Genomic DNA, 19,054 nt, shown 5'->3' on the forward strand with positions numbered 1-19,054 from the left:
TCCGACAACATTCGGTCACCAACATACATAACTCATATAATACTATATCGTCAATGAACGATAAGCGTGCGGACCCTACGGGTTCGAGAACTATGTAGACGTGACCGAGACACCTCTCTGGTCAATAACCAATAGCGGAACCTAGATGCCCATATTGGCTCCTACATATTCTACAAAGATCTTTATCGGTCGAACCGCATAACAACATACGTTGTTCCCTTTGTCATCGGTATGTTACTTGCCCGAGATTCGATCGTCGGTATCATCATACCAAGTTAAATTCCGTTACCGACAAGTCTCTTTACTCGTTTTTTAATACTTCATCCTGCAACTAACTCATTAGTCACAATGCTTGCAAGTCTTATATAGTGATGAGCATTACCGAGAGGGCCCTGAGATACCTCTTCGACAATCGGAGTGACAAATCCTAATCTCGATCTATGCCAACTCAACAAGTACCATCGGAGACGCCTATAGAGCACCTTTATAATCACCCAGTTACGTTGTGACATTTGGTAGCACACAAAGTGTTCCTCCGGTATTCGAGAGTTGTATAATCTCATAGTCATAGGAACATGTATAAGTCATGAAGAAAGCAATAGCAACAAACTAAAAGATCAAGTGCTAAGCTAACGGAATGGGTCAAGTCAATCACATCATTCTCTAATGATGTGATCCCGTTAATCAAATGACAACTCATGTGTATGGTTAGGAAACACAACCATCTTTGATTCAACGAGCTAGTCAAGTAGAGGCATACTAGTGACATTATGTTTGTCTATGTATTCACACATGTACTAAGTTTCCAGTTAATACAATTCTAACATGAATTATAAACATTTATAATTAAATAAGGAAATAAATAATAACTTTATTATTGCCTCTAGGGCATATTTCCTGTAAACTGGACAATCTCTTTCGAAGTATCAGGGTTTCAGACGAAAACTCATCTCTTACACCGGCTATTCAATATTTTAATAACTTATTACAACTCCAAACTTTTTTTGCGTTCAGATGCACAATTCAAATCCACGTCATCAACTTTCAACCCTTTCTAACATAACTTGCTATTTTCGATGCATTTACTGATTTGTTTTGAGAGCTAAATGACCGTGAAATTGAAAAGCACTACAAAATAAACTCTGAAAAGGTTGACACTTGCAAGGTATCATCATTTCACCTGCATAGCATGTGCAAAAAAGTAGAGAGGGTTTCGGCAAAAACTGGATGCACTTCGTGTACAAACTTGACAATCTCTTTCGAAGTATCAGGGTTTGAGACGAAAACTCATCTATTACACCAGCTATTCAATATTTTAATAACTTATTACAACTCCAGACTTTTTTGCGTTCATATGCACAATTCAAATCCACGTCATCAACTTTCAACCCTTTCTGATATAATTTGCTATTTTCGATGCATTTACTGATTTGTTTTAGAGCTAAATGACCTTGAAATTGAAAAGCACTACAAAATGAACTCTGAAAAGGTTGAAACTTGGCAAGGTATCATCATTTCACCCGCATAGCATGTGCAAAAAAGTAGAGAGGGTTACAGCAAAAACTGGATGCACTTCGTGTACAAACTGGACAATCTCTTTCGAGGTATCAGGGTTTCGGACGAAAACTCATCTTTTACACCGGTTACTCCATATTTTAATAACTTATTACAACTCCTGACTTTTTTTGCGTTCAGATGCACAATTCAAATCACTACAAAATGACCGTGAAATTGAAAAACACTACAAAATGAACTGAAAAATCACTACAAATTTGAATATAATGATAGAACACACTAATATTAAACATAAGAAAAATAATCACTAAAAAATCTATTTTTAAAGTTAAGTTATTCACGAACTAGTGATTCACACAAATTTCAAATAATTCAAATTGAAACTATTCTAAAAAATTGTACCTAAAGCAAAAATATTCACAAAGAAACTCTAAATACAGCAAAAAAACTACTCAGAAATAAGTAGAAGAAAATATATGAACCACAAAAGAAAAGACTATATAAAAAAATTATTTCTGCACTGCCCAGTGGGCCTGCTCGACCTTGGGCATGGTTATCGAGGCCCATAAGGCCAAGCAGGCTAACAGGGCAGCGCGACATAGTTAGGCCCAGAGGCCTGCATTAGATAGGTGCTCGAAGGAGTAGCCGTGGCTGGGTTTATAAACCGGTACGGCTGCCCTTCATGCGGCGAGGTGGGACTAAACATTGTGCACCGCGGAACGGGAGCGCACCCCCTTTAGTACCGCTTCCTGGCTCCAACCGGTACTAAAGGTAGATCTTTAGTACCGGTTGGAGCCACGAACCGGTACTAAAGGGGGTCGCTTCCCGCCGCTTGGCCTGGCCAAATATGACCTTTAGTACCAGTTCCTGTCTCCAACCGGTACTAAAGGCCTCCCCTATATAAGTAGCACTTACGAAAATTTCAGTTATCATCTTCATCTGTTTGTCGCGCCCGTCCCGTGCCGCCCCCGTCGTTGTTGTCGCCGCCCCCATCTCATCACCCTCCGTCGCCGTCGACGTCGCCGCCCCCGTCTGACTGCCCGGCTATAAGATCGATCGACCGCGCGCCCCGGCCGCCCCCCTGCCGCTCGCCGGCGGCCTCTGTGCACATGTCCACACGCACACACACACATACACACACACACAAATTTTTAATGTCAAATGTTAGATTATATATGAATTAGATAATGTTAGATGAGTTAGTTTTAGTTATAGATGAATTTATATTAATGTTAGATGAATTAGATATATATTAAATTTAGGTATATGAGATTTGATCATCTAATAAAATTTTTAGTATATAGAACTATCTACTTTACTTAGGTATATTTTTAATAAGTGCTTAGTTGAATTAATTAGTTGAAGTAGCTAGTTGAAGTAATAGAACTAGTTTAGTTGAATTAGTTGAATTAGTTGAACTAGTTAGTTGAATTAGTTGAATTAGGAGCTACTTTATTATTTACGTATATTTTTAGTAAGTGCTTAGTTGAATTATTAGTTGAACTAGCTAGTTGAATTAATAGAACTAGTTTAGTTTAATTAGTTGAATTAGTTGAACAAGTTAGTTGAATTAGTTGAATTAGGAGCTACTTTATTTAGGTATATTTTTAGTAAGTGCTTAGTTGAATTAATTAGTTGAACTAGCTAGTTGAATTAATAGAACTAGTTTAGTTGAATTAGTTGAACTACTTAGTTGAATTAGTTGAAGTAGGAGCTACTTTACTTAGGTATATTTTTTGTAAGTGCTTAGTTGAATTAATTAGTTGAAGTAGCTAGTTGAATTAATAGAACTAGTTTAATTAGTTTAATTAATATAACTAATAAGTGTTTAATGTTTCACCTGTGAACATAGGAAATGTCGTTTGACGATGAAAACGATTTCATTATGTGCGAAAACTGCGAAGACCAGCGCGGCCTGTGCGACAAAAATTTCCTAGTTGATGATAGGCGCTTCGGCATCAAGCTGGATGAGACCTTCGAAATGGATACAGTAAGTCACAACGACAAGTCTTTTTTCGTAATTAAGCATGACTTTATATATGATTCATTTGCTTCAACTTATTATTTTAAATTTTCACTATTCTACTAGCATATCCCCTGCCATGCAAGAATTTTTGTCTTGGAGAAGATAGGTTGTAGTCCTAACAAACTATGGAGGTAAAGAGAGTTTACTTGAAGACCGAGCATGGTTATACCTTCAATGTCAAATTATACAATCAAGACACCTACACCCATTTTGAATGCAAAACTTGGCAAGCACTATGCAAGGCTTATGCATTTGAGCCTGATATGTTTATCACCTTTGATATTCGTCCCGAAGATGATATTGAAGGTAATAGAGACATTTGGGTCGATGTGCATACACCTCCAGTTCTGCCATTGTGTGAGTTTCTCAACCATATTTATGTCTTTGATATTGTTTTTTCAAAAATAGTTGACAACTAATTTTTATTGGCAGCTTATTTCCATTCAAGCAAACATGTCCAGCGCTTGATAGACAGGACCGTCCACTATCCCGGGGCTGAACTAAATTGCGAGGAGATAAGTCATTATATTTCATGGATTGAGGATCTTGATGCTGTGAAGAGAAATTTATTTTCCTGAATTTGAAAATCTTAGTACTCAAAACGTGCGCCCAATAGTGATCGTATTGACGCTCACATCTATTTAGGAAAGATGGTAAGATTTTTACTATTTTTCCTCAGTGCATCTTTTGCATACATTATTTTTTAAGCTAAACTTCATTGCTAAGTATGTTACTATACGATGTTCTTCAACAGGGACTCCCAATGAATGTTGTGCCTCAGTGGATCGAGACTAAAGGTCGCATGAGAATGGTTACCTTACGGCCAAGACATCCTACAATGCACTTTAGTGCATTCAGAATTTCTAATAGCGAGAATGCTTAATAGTGAAAGACTGGAGCAAATTTGTCCACGATCGCAGAGAAGTACTAGGGAGCAGCAATCAGAAGCGCAACCCACGATTAGGAGACAGGTTCATCTGCATGCTCCAATATGATGAACCGGGAGAGCTATACATGTTCTATGCTATTTACCTGAGAGAGAGCAGCAGGAGTGATTAGCATGCTCTTAGTACTTGTCCTCTCATGTCTGTGCTCTTCGTCCTAAACTTAATCTCAAAGAGTGATTTGCTTTTGTGGTCTTATATATGAACGCTTATAATCATGACCATGTTGAACTCGATGATATCTTTCTTTCTGGTACAAGTGAATGTTTCTTCTTTAAGCTAGTATTGGTGGTGATTAGATAGCGGTAATGACTATGATTATTAAATAGTGGTAGTGACGACTATAATGATTTATTAGCTTGTTGGTGATGATGTATGATGCAATAGTTTTTATATTAATATGATGATGATGAGTTATTATATCAATTATGAAAGAAACCGCAGATAGTTTCAACTGGATGGATCCTAGCTAGCTAAGTGATCAAGTATATGCCATATCCATATTACTTGCTCACCTAATATAAGTGATCAAGTAATATGGATATGGCATATATACTTTGATCACTTAGCTACGATCCATGCATGCATCCAGTTGAAACTAATCTGCGGTACTTTCACCTAATGATTTAACAACTCATTATAATGTAAAAACAATCTCTAAATTAAATTGAAAACACAAAACAAAAGGAAAAAATAAAACCAAAACCCCCCAAACATTTAGTACCGGTTGGTGTTACCAACAGGTACTAAAGGTCACCCGGCACCCGGCCCTGGCTTGTGCCACGTGGTGGCACTTTAGTGGCGGTTCGTGCCTAACCGGTACTAAAGGGGGGGGACCTTTAGTCCCCACCCTTGAGTGCCGGTTGGAGAACCGGCACTAAATGCCCTTATGAACCGGTGCTAAATCCCGGTTCTGCACTAGTGTCCCCTTCTCGTTGCTATGCATCTCCATGGATAGATCTTGCGTCACTAGTAGAAAAGGGGTCAATGGTCCAGGCCGGTCCAGCCCATTAGTCCCGGTTCAATCCAGAACTGGGACCAATGGGGGCATCGGACCCGGTTCGTGAGCCCCAGGGGCCGACCGGGCCACGTGGGCCATTGGTCCCGGTTCTTCTGGACCTATTGGTCCCGGTTGGTGGGACGAACCGGGACCAATGGTCCTCGCTCCTGGCCCACCACTATTGGTCCCGGTTGGAGGCTTGAACCGGGACTAAAGGATGCCCATTAGTCCCGGTTCATACCACCAACCGGGACTAAAGGGTTGGTCCTCGTTGCGGCCAGAGTTTAGTCCCACCTCGCCAACCGAAGGGGAATCGGACCAGTTTATAAGCCCCTCCCTCTCTGCCTTATTGAGCTCCTCTGAAAATGAAAATAGATGCCCTTATATAGGGAAATTAGCCTAAATTCATACAGATTTCGATTGAAATTCATTATGAATTTAAGTTGATTTTCCTCTATAAGCGCATCTATGCTCATTTCTGAGTAGTTTTTTATTTTTTTTTCTTTTCTGCTATATTTATGTTTTTTCTTTTTATTTCTGAGTTGTAATAAGCCATTAAAAATAAGGATATATGCTCCTTTTTTAGTACAATTAATCACAACTATTTTTTGCTTCTATTCATTTCTGAGTAGTTTTCTATATAGTTTTTTTTCTTTTCTGTTATATTTATTCTTTTGTTTTTATTTCTGAGTTGTAATAATTCATTAGAAATAAGCATCTATGCTATTTTTTTAGTAAAGTTAATCAAAATTATTTTTTCTTCTATTTATTTCTGAGTGGTTTTTTATATAGTTTTTTTTCTTTTCTGCTACATTTATTTTTTTCTTTTTATTTCTGAGTTGTAATAAGCCATTAAAAATAAGGATATATGCTCCTTTTTTAGTACAGTTAGTCACAACTATTTTTTGCTTCTATTCATTTCTGAGTAGTTTTATATATAGTTTTTTTTCTTTTCTGTTATATTTATTCTTTTGTTTTTATTTCTGAGTTGTAATAATTCATTAGAAATAAGCATCTATGCTATTTTTTTAGTAAAGTTAATCAAAATTATTTTTTCTTCTATTTATTTCTGAGTGGTTTTTTATATATTTTTTCTTTTCTGCTACATTTATTTTTTTCTTTTTATTTCTGAGTTGTAATAAGTCATTAAAAATAAAAAAGAGGCGCAATGCTCGTTAAGACGAAGCCGCTCCACCTCCTTCCTCTGACTTCCAGCGCTGCTCCACAAAACAATGCTCCCAAGAGATAAACAACACCGCAGTGCCGCCATCGTCCGGTCTGGAACACCAGATCCTAGGGTTTTCCTCCGGAGCAATACGAGTGGGTCAACGGTAGTCACACGACGATGCCTTCATCATGGTAACGACATGGAACGCCGCCATCGCCCGCCGTCAGCTCGGTTTTCACCGGAAACTACGTCTCGCCGACTCGCAGCTGGTGCCAGATGACGGATCCCGAGATCCGAACACCCAGTCTCAGGCCGACCACCTCTGACTGAAGAGATGACCATCATCGCTGGCTGCAACGGTCAGAATTATTTTTTAGTAAAGTCATTAAAAATAAAAAAGAGGCGCAATGCTCGTTAATTTGCTTCAAGCCTTTCGGAATAGTGTCAACTGCACTGCACATAGCTCTGTGCAGTCTACCATATTCCTCAAGGCTTGAAGCTAACCAACGTGCAGGAGCATTGAGCCTCTTCGTCATCGTCTCTGCACTCAGGGCTTATAAACAGCTGCGACTGCCTCTCGCTTGGCGAGGTGGGACTAAAAAAACAGCTGCAGGAAGAATCAACAAAAAAATAGCTGCAGAAAATAAAAAAGTAGTTACACGGGTCCATTGATACCGGTTCATGGAACCAACCGGTACAAATGCAAATCTTTGGTCCCGGTTCGTTGGGCCAACCGGGACCAATGCCCCCCCTTTAGTCCCGGTTGGAGCCACCAACCGAGACCAAAGGTCTTTGTTTCCCGCCCTTTGCGCTGCTGAAATGAGGCCTTTGGTCCCGGTTGGTGGCACCAACCGGGACTAAAGGGGGCATTAGTCCCGGTTGGAGCCTCCAACCGGGATCCAACCGGGACCAATGCTCTTGCTATATATACTGGACTTGACAGTTTTCGCCAAATCCCATCTCTTTCTCCCCTGCCCCGAGCCTCTGCTCCTCGTCGCTGTCGCCGCCGAGCCCGCCCCACGCCGCCCCGAGCCCGCCGTATTATTTTAGATTAGATCTTTTTGTTAGATTAGATTTTTTTTGTTAGATTACATGTGTAGTAATTAATTTGTTCATATTATGTTAGATTTTTTTGTTAGATTAATTAGATTTTTTTGTTAGACTAGATATGTGTAGTAATTAATTTGTTCATATTATGTTAGTTTTTTTCTGTTAATAGATTTTTTTGGTGATATTATTATTGAATATGCATGTTTGGTGATATTATTGTTAATAGATTTTTTTTGGTTATATTTAGATTGTGTAATTAATTTTGTTCATAGAATTTTAATGATTTTTTTATTCATAGTATTTAGAAAAAGGAAAAAAATAAGAAGTAGTTTATATATAGTTGAACTAGCTAGTTGATTTAATAAACTAATTTATTTAATAAACTGATTTAATAAACCCCTAAAGCAGCCACTTTTAAAGAAAATGACTTTTGGTCCCGGTTGGAGCCACCAACCGGGACTAAAGGCCCCCTGACTGGGGTGGGCGCACAGGGCCACCTGGAGGCACATTGGTCCCGGTTCTGGTTTGAACCGGGACTAATGGGTGGAGGTATTAGTAACGACCCATTAGTCCCGGTTCATGAACCGGGACTAAAGGCCCTTACGAACCGGGACTAATGGCTGGTTTTCTACTAGTGCGTGTGCGTAGAATTTTTGTTTTGTTTTCATGCAACGTTCCCAACACAAATATAATTAGTTCAATACTCCTTCTGTGCCATAATATAAGAGCACTTTTTACTCCAGTAGTATCAAAGATGTTCTTATATTACGGGACGGAGGGAGTAGTATCAAAGATGCATGTTAAAAGGACCAGAGGAAGAGAAAATGTTAAAATGCATTCATCTAGTTTTTCGTTGATTTCTCCTTTAGAGCTGAACCTGCAAAATCTTGGAAAATGTACACATGTGAAACTAGTTAGTTGTAGAATTTCCATAGGAAATGTAGGACACTCAAAACTTCAGTGAAGGAACACGTGGAAAATTTAAAAAAACATGTGAAAAACTGAAACATCAGGATAACTTGCATAGATACAGTGGTATGGAATGGAACCTCACCAGGTACAATTGCACCACGTGGAGGAAGACCTTGACAATGGGGCCGGTAAGATCAATCTGCAAGCATATCAGCCGTCATTGGTGTTGTTGCAACCAAGAAAGAAAGATGATAATCCACTCTAACAATAAGAGAAATGATGTACAGAATTCCACTCTAACAATATTGCACTCTAGCAATTTATTTTAGATCACAAACAACATTTAGTGGACAAAAAGAGAGAAACACCCAACCCTCCAACAACTCTTGCAGTATGTAGAATCCTCATTCAAAAAAGAAAAGAAAATAAAAAGACTATACTTTCTCGTATTTGATCTGAAGTGTACAAGCTAAATTTAAGACATGCAGATATAATTTTATAAATGTACGAAAAATTTGGAATGACCTCTACTTAATAATGGACATATTTAGTGCCAGAAATTTCGCGAAAGGGAAATCAATCAACGTATCGCCAAAACATTGGCACTTAGTATATGATTCCCTAATTTTTTTTAAAGCTAAGCGCATGTTGATTCTAAAACAAATTAAATACTCTACTCTACTTAACATGACTACACTAACCAAATTAACATGACATTCTAAAATTCTAAAATTAACTACTCTACTATAAACAAGTTCACTATAGGGGTCAAATTAACAAATCTACACTAATACAAATTAATTACAGGGGTCAAATTAACCTAGCCCTAAACGCAGCCCTAACTCTAGCTACTGCGACGGTGAATGGAGCAAGGTGGCTTACCCTGGCGGCGGATCCGGTCAAAGAGATGCCGGAAGGAGAGGTGGCGACGACGTGGAAATCACGGATGGATGGCGCGGACTTCGTGCGGAGTGGAGAGCGGACGACCTGTACGTAGGATAGCGCAATGGTGGACGGTCGAATGTGCTTCCAATGGCCAGCAGGGCTCGAGCCGCCGAATCGCAAGGGTGTGGGTGGCCGAGTGCGAGTGAGATGAGAGGAGAGAAATAAGGAATAGGATAAGACTCGGGAGGACGAAGCGGTATAAACATTTATTGCCGTGGCGGGCTCATCTCAAAGCCTGCCACTGCAAGATCAAGTACGTGTGGCGGGCGTTCACTAGGACTCTCGCCACTGCAATGTTTTTTCAATTTTATGTCAAGGTAATGTTGACTCCTGTAGGGTTATATTTGGACTTCAAACTTTTTTCATTGTTAATACACAACATGGAAAATTTGGCATCATTTCGGGTCTGTATGCTATATTTAGGTCTTTAAGTGCATGTACCTCCATTAAATACCTAGAAAACTATTTAATGACTTAAAACTAGTTAATTAACATTAAAATGGGCCAAACTTTTACATGAAAGTTTAAATGATGTACCATTATTGTAGGGAAATAAATTAGCCCGTAAGACTAAACATAAATTTCTAAAATCCTAACATTACAGAAAATGACAGAAAAAAATACTAGTGGTGGGTACAAAATAGGGCCTGCCACTGCTATTTCCTTTACTAGTGGCATTAACTATGGCCCGCCACTGGTAATTTTTGGACATATTTGCCATCAAGCCAAAAAATACAAGTTGCGGGCATGTATTACCGCCCGCTACTGCTATTTTTGTTACTAGTGGCGGGCATCTACTGCCGCCCCCCATTGGTTGTTTATGACAGATTTGGCGCCCGGTCAAAAAATACCCATGGTGGGCAAATATCGTGGCCCGCCAATGGTAACTCATACACTAGTGGCGGGCTCCAGTTTGTGGCCGCCACGGGTAACATATGTCCCATAGTAAATGTGAACAGTTGTTGCCAGTGTTGGGCAGAAACTGACGCCCGCCACCTCTAAGCTAATAGCAGTGGCGAGCGGTTTTTAGCCCTACCAGTGGCGAGCGCTAGAATGTGCCAGCCACTAATCTGAGTTCACCTATAAGCCCTTTTTCCAGTAATGAAGGACTTTCAGGATAATTTGTCTAAATACTCCATTCCAATATCCTCTGGCTGTATCATGCCATCCACCAATGGCTGGATCAGTCCTGAACCCATCCATAAGTACACTAATTCTATCTTTGTGAACTCATAGTCCTTGTGAAATAAGCTGCAATACCTGAAACACACCTGCAAATGTGTTCCTAAATGTTGATAACTTAGCCTCAACACTGTCATAATCCCTTCACTGCCGTGTTTTACATTATGAACACCTGAGTCCAAAATTCTGTTCCAGGTCCTACTATCCTTGTTGCCGTTCAACAATCCACCAAGAACTTTTGCTGCCAATAATGGAGAACAACTGAGTTTGTTTACCATTTTCTTCCGATCTGCTGTAGGTTCATGTAGTCATGAGGGTTAACACCAAAAAAAATACATGCCTGTCCAAAAGAATCTGGAGGTCAATTTCTTCCAGGCCATACAATCTTAAAGACTGGCATTACACCTGTTCTGTTCTTTCCCCCTGCACTGCTCTTGCAGCAGCAGCAGCTATAGACTGCATTCGGGTTGTTAGCAGGACATAAAAATTTCTCCCAGTACAGATCTCTCTCATCATTCCACACATCATCCTGTACAAGGAGAAAGGTCTTTGAACTCAATCTCTCCTTGAGTGCTTTGTGGAGTGCATTAAGACCAACCAGGGTTGTTCCATTTCCAGTCATGTCTTGAAGGATCTTTTTTTTATTAGTGACTCAATGTCGAAATCGTGAGAAACACAAACCCAGATGACGAAATCGAAGTGCTCTTTGACATATCTAGCATTGCATATATCTTGAGCAAGTGATGCCTTTCCTATTCCACCTATACCAACTACTGAAAACACAGCGATATCACTGGCACTACCGAAAACATATTCTGGAGCTTAGACTCCTGTGCACCCCCTTATCTAGCCATCCAACTGTGCGTCGTGATTCGTGCAAGTATTTTTCTCTTTTTCGTTTCTCTCATACAGAACAACATATGAACTTCAAACTTTGCACCAGAACAAAACATTCTAACTAGAACGTGAGAAAAAACTTTCAGATTTTTTCGTTCAACATAAATACCAAAAATAAGATATTTTTAATCAAACAAATCTCATTTTGTAAATTTATCTTGGGCTAAAAAATACGAAAGTTTTATCCCACATTGTTGTAAGAATGTTTTGTTATCCTGCAAAGTTTGAAGTTCACATGTTTGTTTTGTTTCGAAGAAACAAAAAAGAGAAATTTTGATGTACTAAGTTAGTTGTGTAACACGGATCTCAAAGCAACACTGGATGGTAAGGATAAGAGGTGTCCGGTAGCCCGAGCTCAAAAATCCACGTTGTTGTTGCCGCTCTAGACTAGCTCTCTCTCACGCCGGACTCGAGGTAGACGAAGCACTTTTTTCCTGACGACTAACGCCCCGGTGCTTCAACGCTCCAGCGCTCAAACGCCCTTTTTCTTTCAGCATACCACAAACTCAAAAAGAATACATGCGGGTTTGTAGCCCCGGAGACACAGCGCTCACGCTTCCTGCCTAGCTGCATGCGAGCGATCCGCTGGCCTCGCGCACGACGCGGCCGGCCGCTGCTAACAGCCGAACAACTACCACTACGCGCACGCACGCACTACTGCCACAAGCACACACACGCTCGTAACGTGATTTACTCCAACACACGTCCCCATACTGTCAGGCTTGGTCAACCACTGTACTATATGCTTGCTCTCTTCCTCTCTGCCAAGCAGAAGGCCACGAGGCAGTGAGCTTGTCTGGCGCGAGTTTTTGAACTCCACATCCTGTTTATGTCTCCTCATCTTATCGTTATTTAAGTGGTTGAGAACCTGGAGGAAACTCGCCGCACCGGCCGCAACATCATCCAAAGTTGTGACTGAATTTCTCAGCCTCTCAAGCGGCCCTACGTTGAATGCACGACTGAACCCTTGAATGACCTTGCGCTTGTACTTACGGAGAGAGCCACACACCTTGTAATCTTGACTTGGTGGTGGTCAAGCCGGTGTGTCAAGGACCGGGGATGGCGCTGATTTAGGGTGTGCTGCGAGTGGACTGATGACCACAGGTTGGTCAGCAACAGGGTACTTGTAACTTGTGGTTCTGTCTGTCTGCAATATGGTCATCTAACATTAGCATGGAGTATATCCTGCGTGGCTTGCTCTGACCATGATTGGTGTATCTGTCGGATAGGTAGCAAGAGCAGTAACAAACAGTTAGTTTACGTACAGCCAGTAGATTAATTATGACCGTATGAGTGTTAATGGATGGAACTGGTCAGGTATGAGAATATTAAGGAGATGAAATTCAGTGTGTGCTACTTGTTCATTTTGTAGCTAGGAAGATCTGATTATCTCCCGCAAAAAAAAAGGAAGATGGTCTGATTATGCTGCTATTTTCTTACACGGTGAAGATACTGTAGCTCTGTTTGTGCTGTGTCAATCAGGTTTTTAAGTGTATTTATTTGAGGCAAGCTCGTTGAGAGGCCCAACGTATTTCAATGTGCATGCTCCCGTCTGTAAACGAGACACCTTGACTTGATTGATCCTTGGAGAAGACAACCTCGGTGTGTTCAAACACTATACTGAGCAAATTGAGCGTATATGTCTGATGTCTCCTTCTTTTTCTTATTACTCCCTCCGTTCCAAAATAGATGACCCAACTTTGTACTAAAGTTAGTACAAAATTGAGTCATCTATTTTGGAACGGAGGGAGTAGGAAGGAGTGATGACGAAAAGTGTGGGTTGTTTATTATAGTCTGCCTCTTACGGAGTAAGGAAGCCCAGCAATACTTAACTATTGTTTGGTAGTACAACTAGGAGATATATTTTTCACAAGATAAAAAAAAAGTCTGATGATAGTTGATACATTCAAGTCTAAGACCATCGAGTGGTTGAACTGTGTATCTATATATGGTAGTAGCTATCGCCCCCATGATTCACCTAAGACTAGTAGTTTTCCTAATTAACGTGAACAAAGACACAGTGAAATCATCGAATGTGACTGAAGATATGGAGGAGAATTCATGGGAGGCTTGATCGGGGGAGCCATTGTGACAAACATTAGCGGCACTAGATTGTATGTATATACTGATCCATGGGAATAGGATGCACCGGGAATTGATGCAAAGCAATTGTATACTCGGGCATTCGCATCTTCAACAGACTACGTACGGCATATCCCCTTGCGCGTCATACTAGCTACATTGGTAGAACTATCTTTGCCTTAGATGCTAAGCTGCGTTGGCTAGCCATCTGACATTCACAGTGCTTCTTTTCCAAATGAACAAAAGTATAAATTTGTGGAGTCTCATTAGAAAGAAAAAAATTATGTGTGTTCACAAATTATTTGCTAGCCCTCACTAATTCCCTAAATTTTTTAGAATATTTCATATTATTTCAGTGACAAAGTGAAGCGAATTTGTTTGTGCTACTTGCTTATGGCGCAATTGAGAGGTTCTGTTCCTGCTGTGTGCTTCCTCTGTAAATGAATTGTGTATCTTGCTGGCAGTAAACATGAATTAATCAACTTGCTCACTTTAAATCTGTTTCAGTTGTCACTCTCAACCATCTGGGTTAAAAAAACTATGCTATTGAATTAAGCATGGGGATGGTGACATTAACCTGGGATATGCTGGTAGAGAATGGTGTAGAGTATTGACAACTTTTTTGCCTGTTGGTTGGATCGTTGGACACTATTGGGATGAAATCGCGTGGTATTTATACTCTGGCTCTCGCAAAGTACAGTCGAAGCCCACTAAATGGAACTATTTTTTGATATCTACAGTCAGGAGATATGGTTTCGACAAGATAACTGCAACGCTAGATGATTGGTAATGCATTCAAGTGTAAGACCATCGAGTCGTTGAACCAGTGTTCCTATATATGTCGGTAGTTATGAGCCCGTGGTTCACCTGAAGTCTGGTAGTTTTCCCAAGTTAGGTGTTAGTGATGTACGCTGTGAGGTGTGGCTACAAATAATTTCGGAAGAGATTTCAAACATTTTTTAGATAATAATAAAGTTACTTACCCTAAAAAATGTACATAATATTGCTCCTCCCAAAAATAAGGCAAAGAATTAAAAAACGCCCAAATGTGTTTTTCCTTTCTTAATGGGCCAAGCGTGTATGTGCAAGCCCGTTCATAGGGATCTTCTAGGCATTGGTATTCGGTACCCCCGCCGCCACCGTCGCCAACAACAACAAGAGCAACCAGCCTGAGAGCCGCGTGCGGGCACGAGATGGACTCGCCGCCGATCCCAGGCGAGCTCCTGGTGGATATATTCCTCCGCCTTCCCAACCCTGCTGATCTCGTGCACGTATCCGCCGGCTGCACCTCCTTTCGCCACCTGATCGCCGACACTACCCGAAACAGACTTTTTGGTGACGGCCAGGCACCATCGTGACGGGCCCGATGCCTCCTTCAGGAACGTGGGCACGTTCCTGACGTGGACGGTCCGCCGAGAGGAAAAATGGCAACGTTCCTGACGCTCTTCATGATAGCCTTCAGGAAATAGGATAACCTTCAGGAACGAGGTGGCACGTTCGCGTCGGGGCCCAATCCACGTCGCGAATCAGATACGCACCTTCAGGAATGTGTACCTGGCCGTCAGGAAGACACGTTCGCGGGACGCGCTGATATTTTCGCTCGGGAGGCGCCTGATTTTTTCGTTTGGGAGAGAAAAGCGCGCGGATACCGGATATTTTCGCGTGGCTGTGGTCACGTGTGGAGCGCTTGGTCAAAATCCCTAAAACAGGGTCCGGTCTTCCCCCATCGGTCTGCTCCTCTCACTCCCACGACCAGCGCCGCCGCTTGCCCCCGTGTCCGCCGTCCAGTTCTGATCCGCCGACTCCCTCCCCATCGAGCGCCGCCCACATCGCCGTTGAGCACCGACTCCACGCCTCCAGCACAGCCTCCCTCCCCATCTAGCGCGGCCCCCATCGCCGGCGACTTCCAGATCCGCGTCCCTGGCCGGCGAACTTCCAGATCCGCGTCCCTGGCCGGCGAACTTCCAGATCCACCTCCGTCGCCGTGTGGAGGTGGCTCCCTCCCCGACCAGTGAGTGCCCGTCTTCTCCTCCCCCCTCCCCATCTATTGCTGTTCCAAATAATTTACATGTGCTGCAGCAATATGTTCATTGTTTAGTACACTCTTCTTGAGATTAAAACAATGATGTTTTGTTGTTCTTCTGAAAGGATTGAGTGCAACAGCCATGGGGATATAGTCGCCATCTGTCTAGGTAGTGTGCTGCGCAATTTTAAGTTTGTGCATACATTAAATCGGGTTGTTCCTCAATTGGTCTCATTGATGAGTTGTGATACATATCTGTATGCGTGTCAATACCTGCAAGCTGTAGGTTATGTCCCCTGTTCAGGAAGGTGCAGTTTACGTATGCATGCTTTATTGTTTTCTCTTCATTGAAGGTCTTACAAAATCAGGAAGTTGTAGCGCTACAAAGGCCAAGTTTGAGAAGTGACATTGCCACACCACAACCCTCTCGATCAAGAAGTCCAATCCAGGCATGTTGGTAAGTTCCACTCATGGAAAGTTTGTTGAAAGAGCATGTTTTCATATGTAGGAAAGAAAGTATGGGCCTGCAGCAGCAACAAACTTGAACACTACAATTATTGTTAATCTGAAATTAAAGCGACATGCTATGTCCATGGTTTCAGAAGAACCCACCACAAAGCATCTTCAAGACGCACATCCAGCATATTGGAAGGAACGTCATCTCGATCTTCAAAGTTATGTTCCTGGTACTTCTTCATAGTTGCAGTCTGCACTTGGCACCAAGAAAAGACCTTTTCATTTGTTTGGTGACTAATAGCATGTGTGTCATGAGCTGGAGTTTACCTTTGTGTTTGAAAACTTGTATACATATATTACAGTTTTGCCTTTCACCATTGTTCATTGAAATATGCTATATTCTTTTCCATTGTAGGTGAATTGATCCTTCCAAGCCCAAGAGGATGCCGGTACTCCGCTGGCAGATCCTTCCCATGCTGAAGGCCATGTTCATGCTACTCATCTGGATGAGCATGGTTCTACCCCAAGACAGGATATATACCATTTGTTGCACTACAGTTGGTATATAGCAAGATGGATAAGAAATACCCAAGAGCTTCTTCCTTTTCAAGATTAGAAGATGGATGATAGTGATACGGTAAGTTGTTGTTATGATCCCCAATTCCTCTATGCACAAACTTAACAATGGTTGTGATCATGTTACTTCTATGGTTAGCAAAGTAAACTGCAGCTGAATTATACAAGTAGAGCAATGTAGTATAGTGCATGTAAGATTGTGGTGTCATCAAAACAGGGATGCATCAAACTAGTTCATGTGTTAATAATTTATGATATGAAACAATCTATTTAATCAGTGCCTGTGTATTTCAATTAGTGGTTGCTGCTTGCTTATGTGCTGCTCTGTTTCTTTCTGTGTAAATGTGGTGCTAGTTCTGTCCTTGTAGTGTCGTGCCAGTGCAGTGCACAACTGCATATATATGTCTTTTACACATATTTGCTCTGACTGTGCTATAGGTCTTGTTGATGATTTGCACATAAACCTAACTGTTTGTCGCACTATAGATGCTATATAGCAAGCTGGAATGGTTTCGAATGTGCATGGTATTGACATTTTATTCATGTATTAAAATATTTGACAACCTCAACAAGTAGAGGAGCAAGTTCAAGTACGAAAGGTGCATGGTCTTGGCTTTCAGTTTGGATTGGATTATAAACATTTATTTTATTTCCTTTTCTTCCTTGTACGTTATGTTCCTGTTAGCTCTTCATAAGTGCAGCCTACACTTAGCTTTAATAAAAGACTTCTTCACTTGCTTGGTGGATAACAACATGTGTGTGTCGTGAACTGAAGTTTCCTTTTGGTTTGTAAACTTGTTCATGCTGCCCAAGTGTTTGTGTATTTCAGTTAGTGGTTGCTGCCTTCTTAAGTGACTGTGTACTGCAACCATGTAGTCAGTATAACTTAGTTCATGATTTAAGTTGTCATACAAAATTAAATATGTTCTCTGTACATGTTAGCTTATAATTTTAGGAAATGATTCACTATGACTGGTGAGATCCATTTATAGATCATTTAGAGTTTCTAATTTCTATTCCAGTCAGTTTTCATTAATGTGTTCTTGCAACAAAAAAACATTGTCTTAAACTCTTAATATTATATCTAAGGACTGCATTTATGAGTATGTCTCCAGTTATTCTAATTTCCTTCATGAATACAGCTTCTGAGAAGAAATCGTTCCAGGTACTGGGCGTAGTGGTGATGGAGACATAGACTTGTAAGACCCTTGGGTGGGCGAACGCCCTTGAGCACCTCCACTTGAACTTCTGGTGAGCAAGTCTGTAAGGAACCACCCCAGGACAGTTCCAGTCATATTAGTCTTTTCTTATCAGCTAGCTTTGCATCGTCTGCTTCCTTCTTGTTTTTGACATATTCAAGATGATGAATTTTCAGATTACCTTGCAGCTTGTTTAGGCTCCCCAACTGTTTTAGCTCATGCCCATGTTTTGTCCTTACTTGAGATACAGCAAGTTCTTGTAGTAATGTTAAACTACCGATGTTCGGAACTTGCATTGCAAAGCTATAAATATGACGCTTACTGCTAGTTTTCTACATGTAGTGCTGGTTCTGTACATGCAGTTTAGTGCTCGTCATACTTAGATTTTTCCTATGAAGTGATGATTTTTTTTGCTACCACGTAAAGTTGTGAAGGTGGTTGGTCATGACAAATTTTCATTTGCCATGAAAACTATGGGTATAGGGCATTGGATGGCAATCATTTAATTTTTCTTGCCTTTTTTTAATTATGTTCATGTTACATTTAATTGCAGCCTATACTTGGCAATAAGAAAAGTCATGAGCTGTAGTTTACCTTTTGGTTTGAAAGCTTGTACATATCACAGTTTTGCCTTTCACCGTTGTTCATTAAAATCTCCTATATTTTTCTATTGTATAGGTGAATGGAACATTCCAAGCCCAAGGGAATGCACTCCATTAACAGAATCTTCCCATGATGGAAGACCATCCTCATGCTACTCATGTGGATGAGCATAGTTCTACTCCAACATTTAGAAATTCCAGTAGTATAATTAGTTGTTAATATTGTGAAATAGGGTGCAGGTAGGCTTTCTTTGTCAATTGCTTCTCTTGGCAATTTAGGAATCAACCAGTATGCGTGTTTCGTATTTGGTGACACCTCCTGTTAAGTTAAGGCTCCATGAATCATGACTTGGATATGAATATGTAGATCTTGTGAATAACGAGATTTAAATAAATTGGATGGGTACATTGTGCCCTAGGAATTGGATGTGATTTTAAACCGTGTTATATGATCTTTGTGTATACATGAATGTGAAA

At 40.8% G+C, this 19,054-nt stretch overlaps 1 long non-coding RNA gene across 6 annotated transcripts; it reads left to right on the plus strand.

Annotated features, from left to right (window-relative positions):
* Positions 1–15,367: 15,367 nt before the first annotated feature.
* Positions 15,368–19,054, plus strand: LOC123135598 (uncharacterized). Of its 6 annotated transcripts, none has more exons than XR_006466092.1 (7): positions 15,368–15,732; positions 15,870–15,913; positions 16,098–16,201; positions 16,347–16,430; positions 16,616–16,837; positions 17,919–18,027; positions 18,654–19,054. It is a non-coding gene; the product is annotated as an uncharacterized lncRNA (long non-coding RNA). The 6 variants fall into 6 exon arrangements; XR_006466091.1 differs by having other exon boundaries at positions 15,369–15,732; positions 16,347–16,418; XR_006466090.1 differs by lacking the exon at positions 15,870–15,913 and having other exon boundaries at positions 15,370–15,732.

This window comes from Triticum aestivum, chromosome 6B (genome assembly GCF_018294505.1).
Source record: "Triticum aestivum cultivar Chinese Spring chromosome 6B, IWGSC CS RefSeq v2.1, whole genome shotgun sequence".
Classification (NCBI taxonomy): domain Eukaryota; kingdom Viridiplantae; phylum Streptophyta; class Magnoliopsida; order Poales; family Poaceae; genus Triticum; species Triticum aestivum.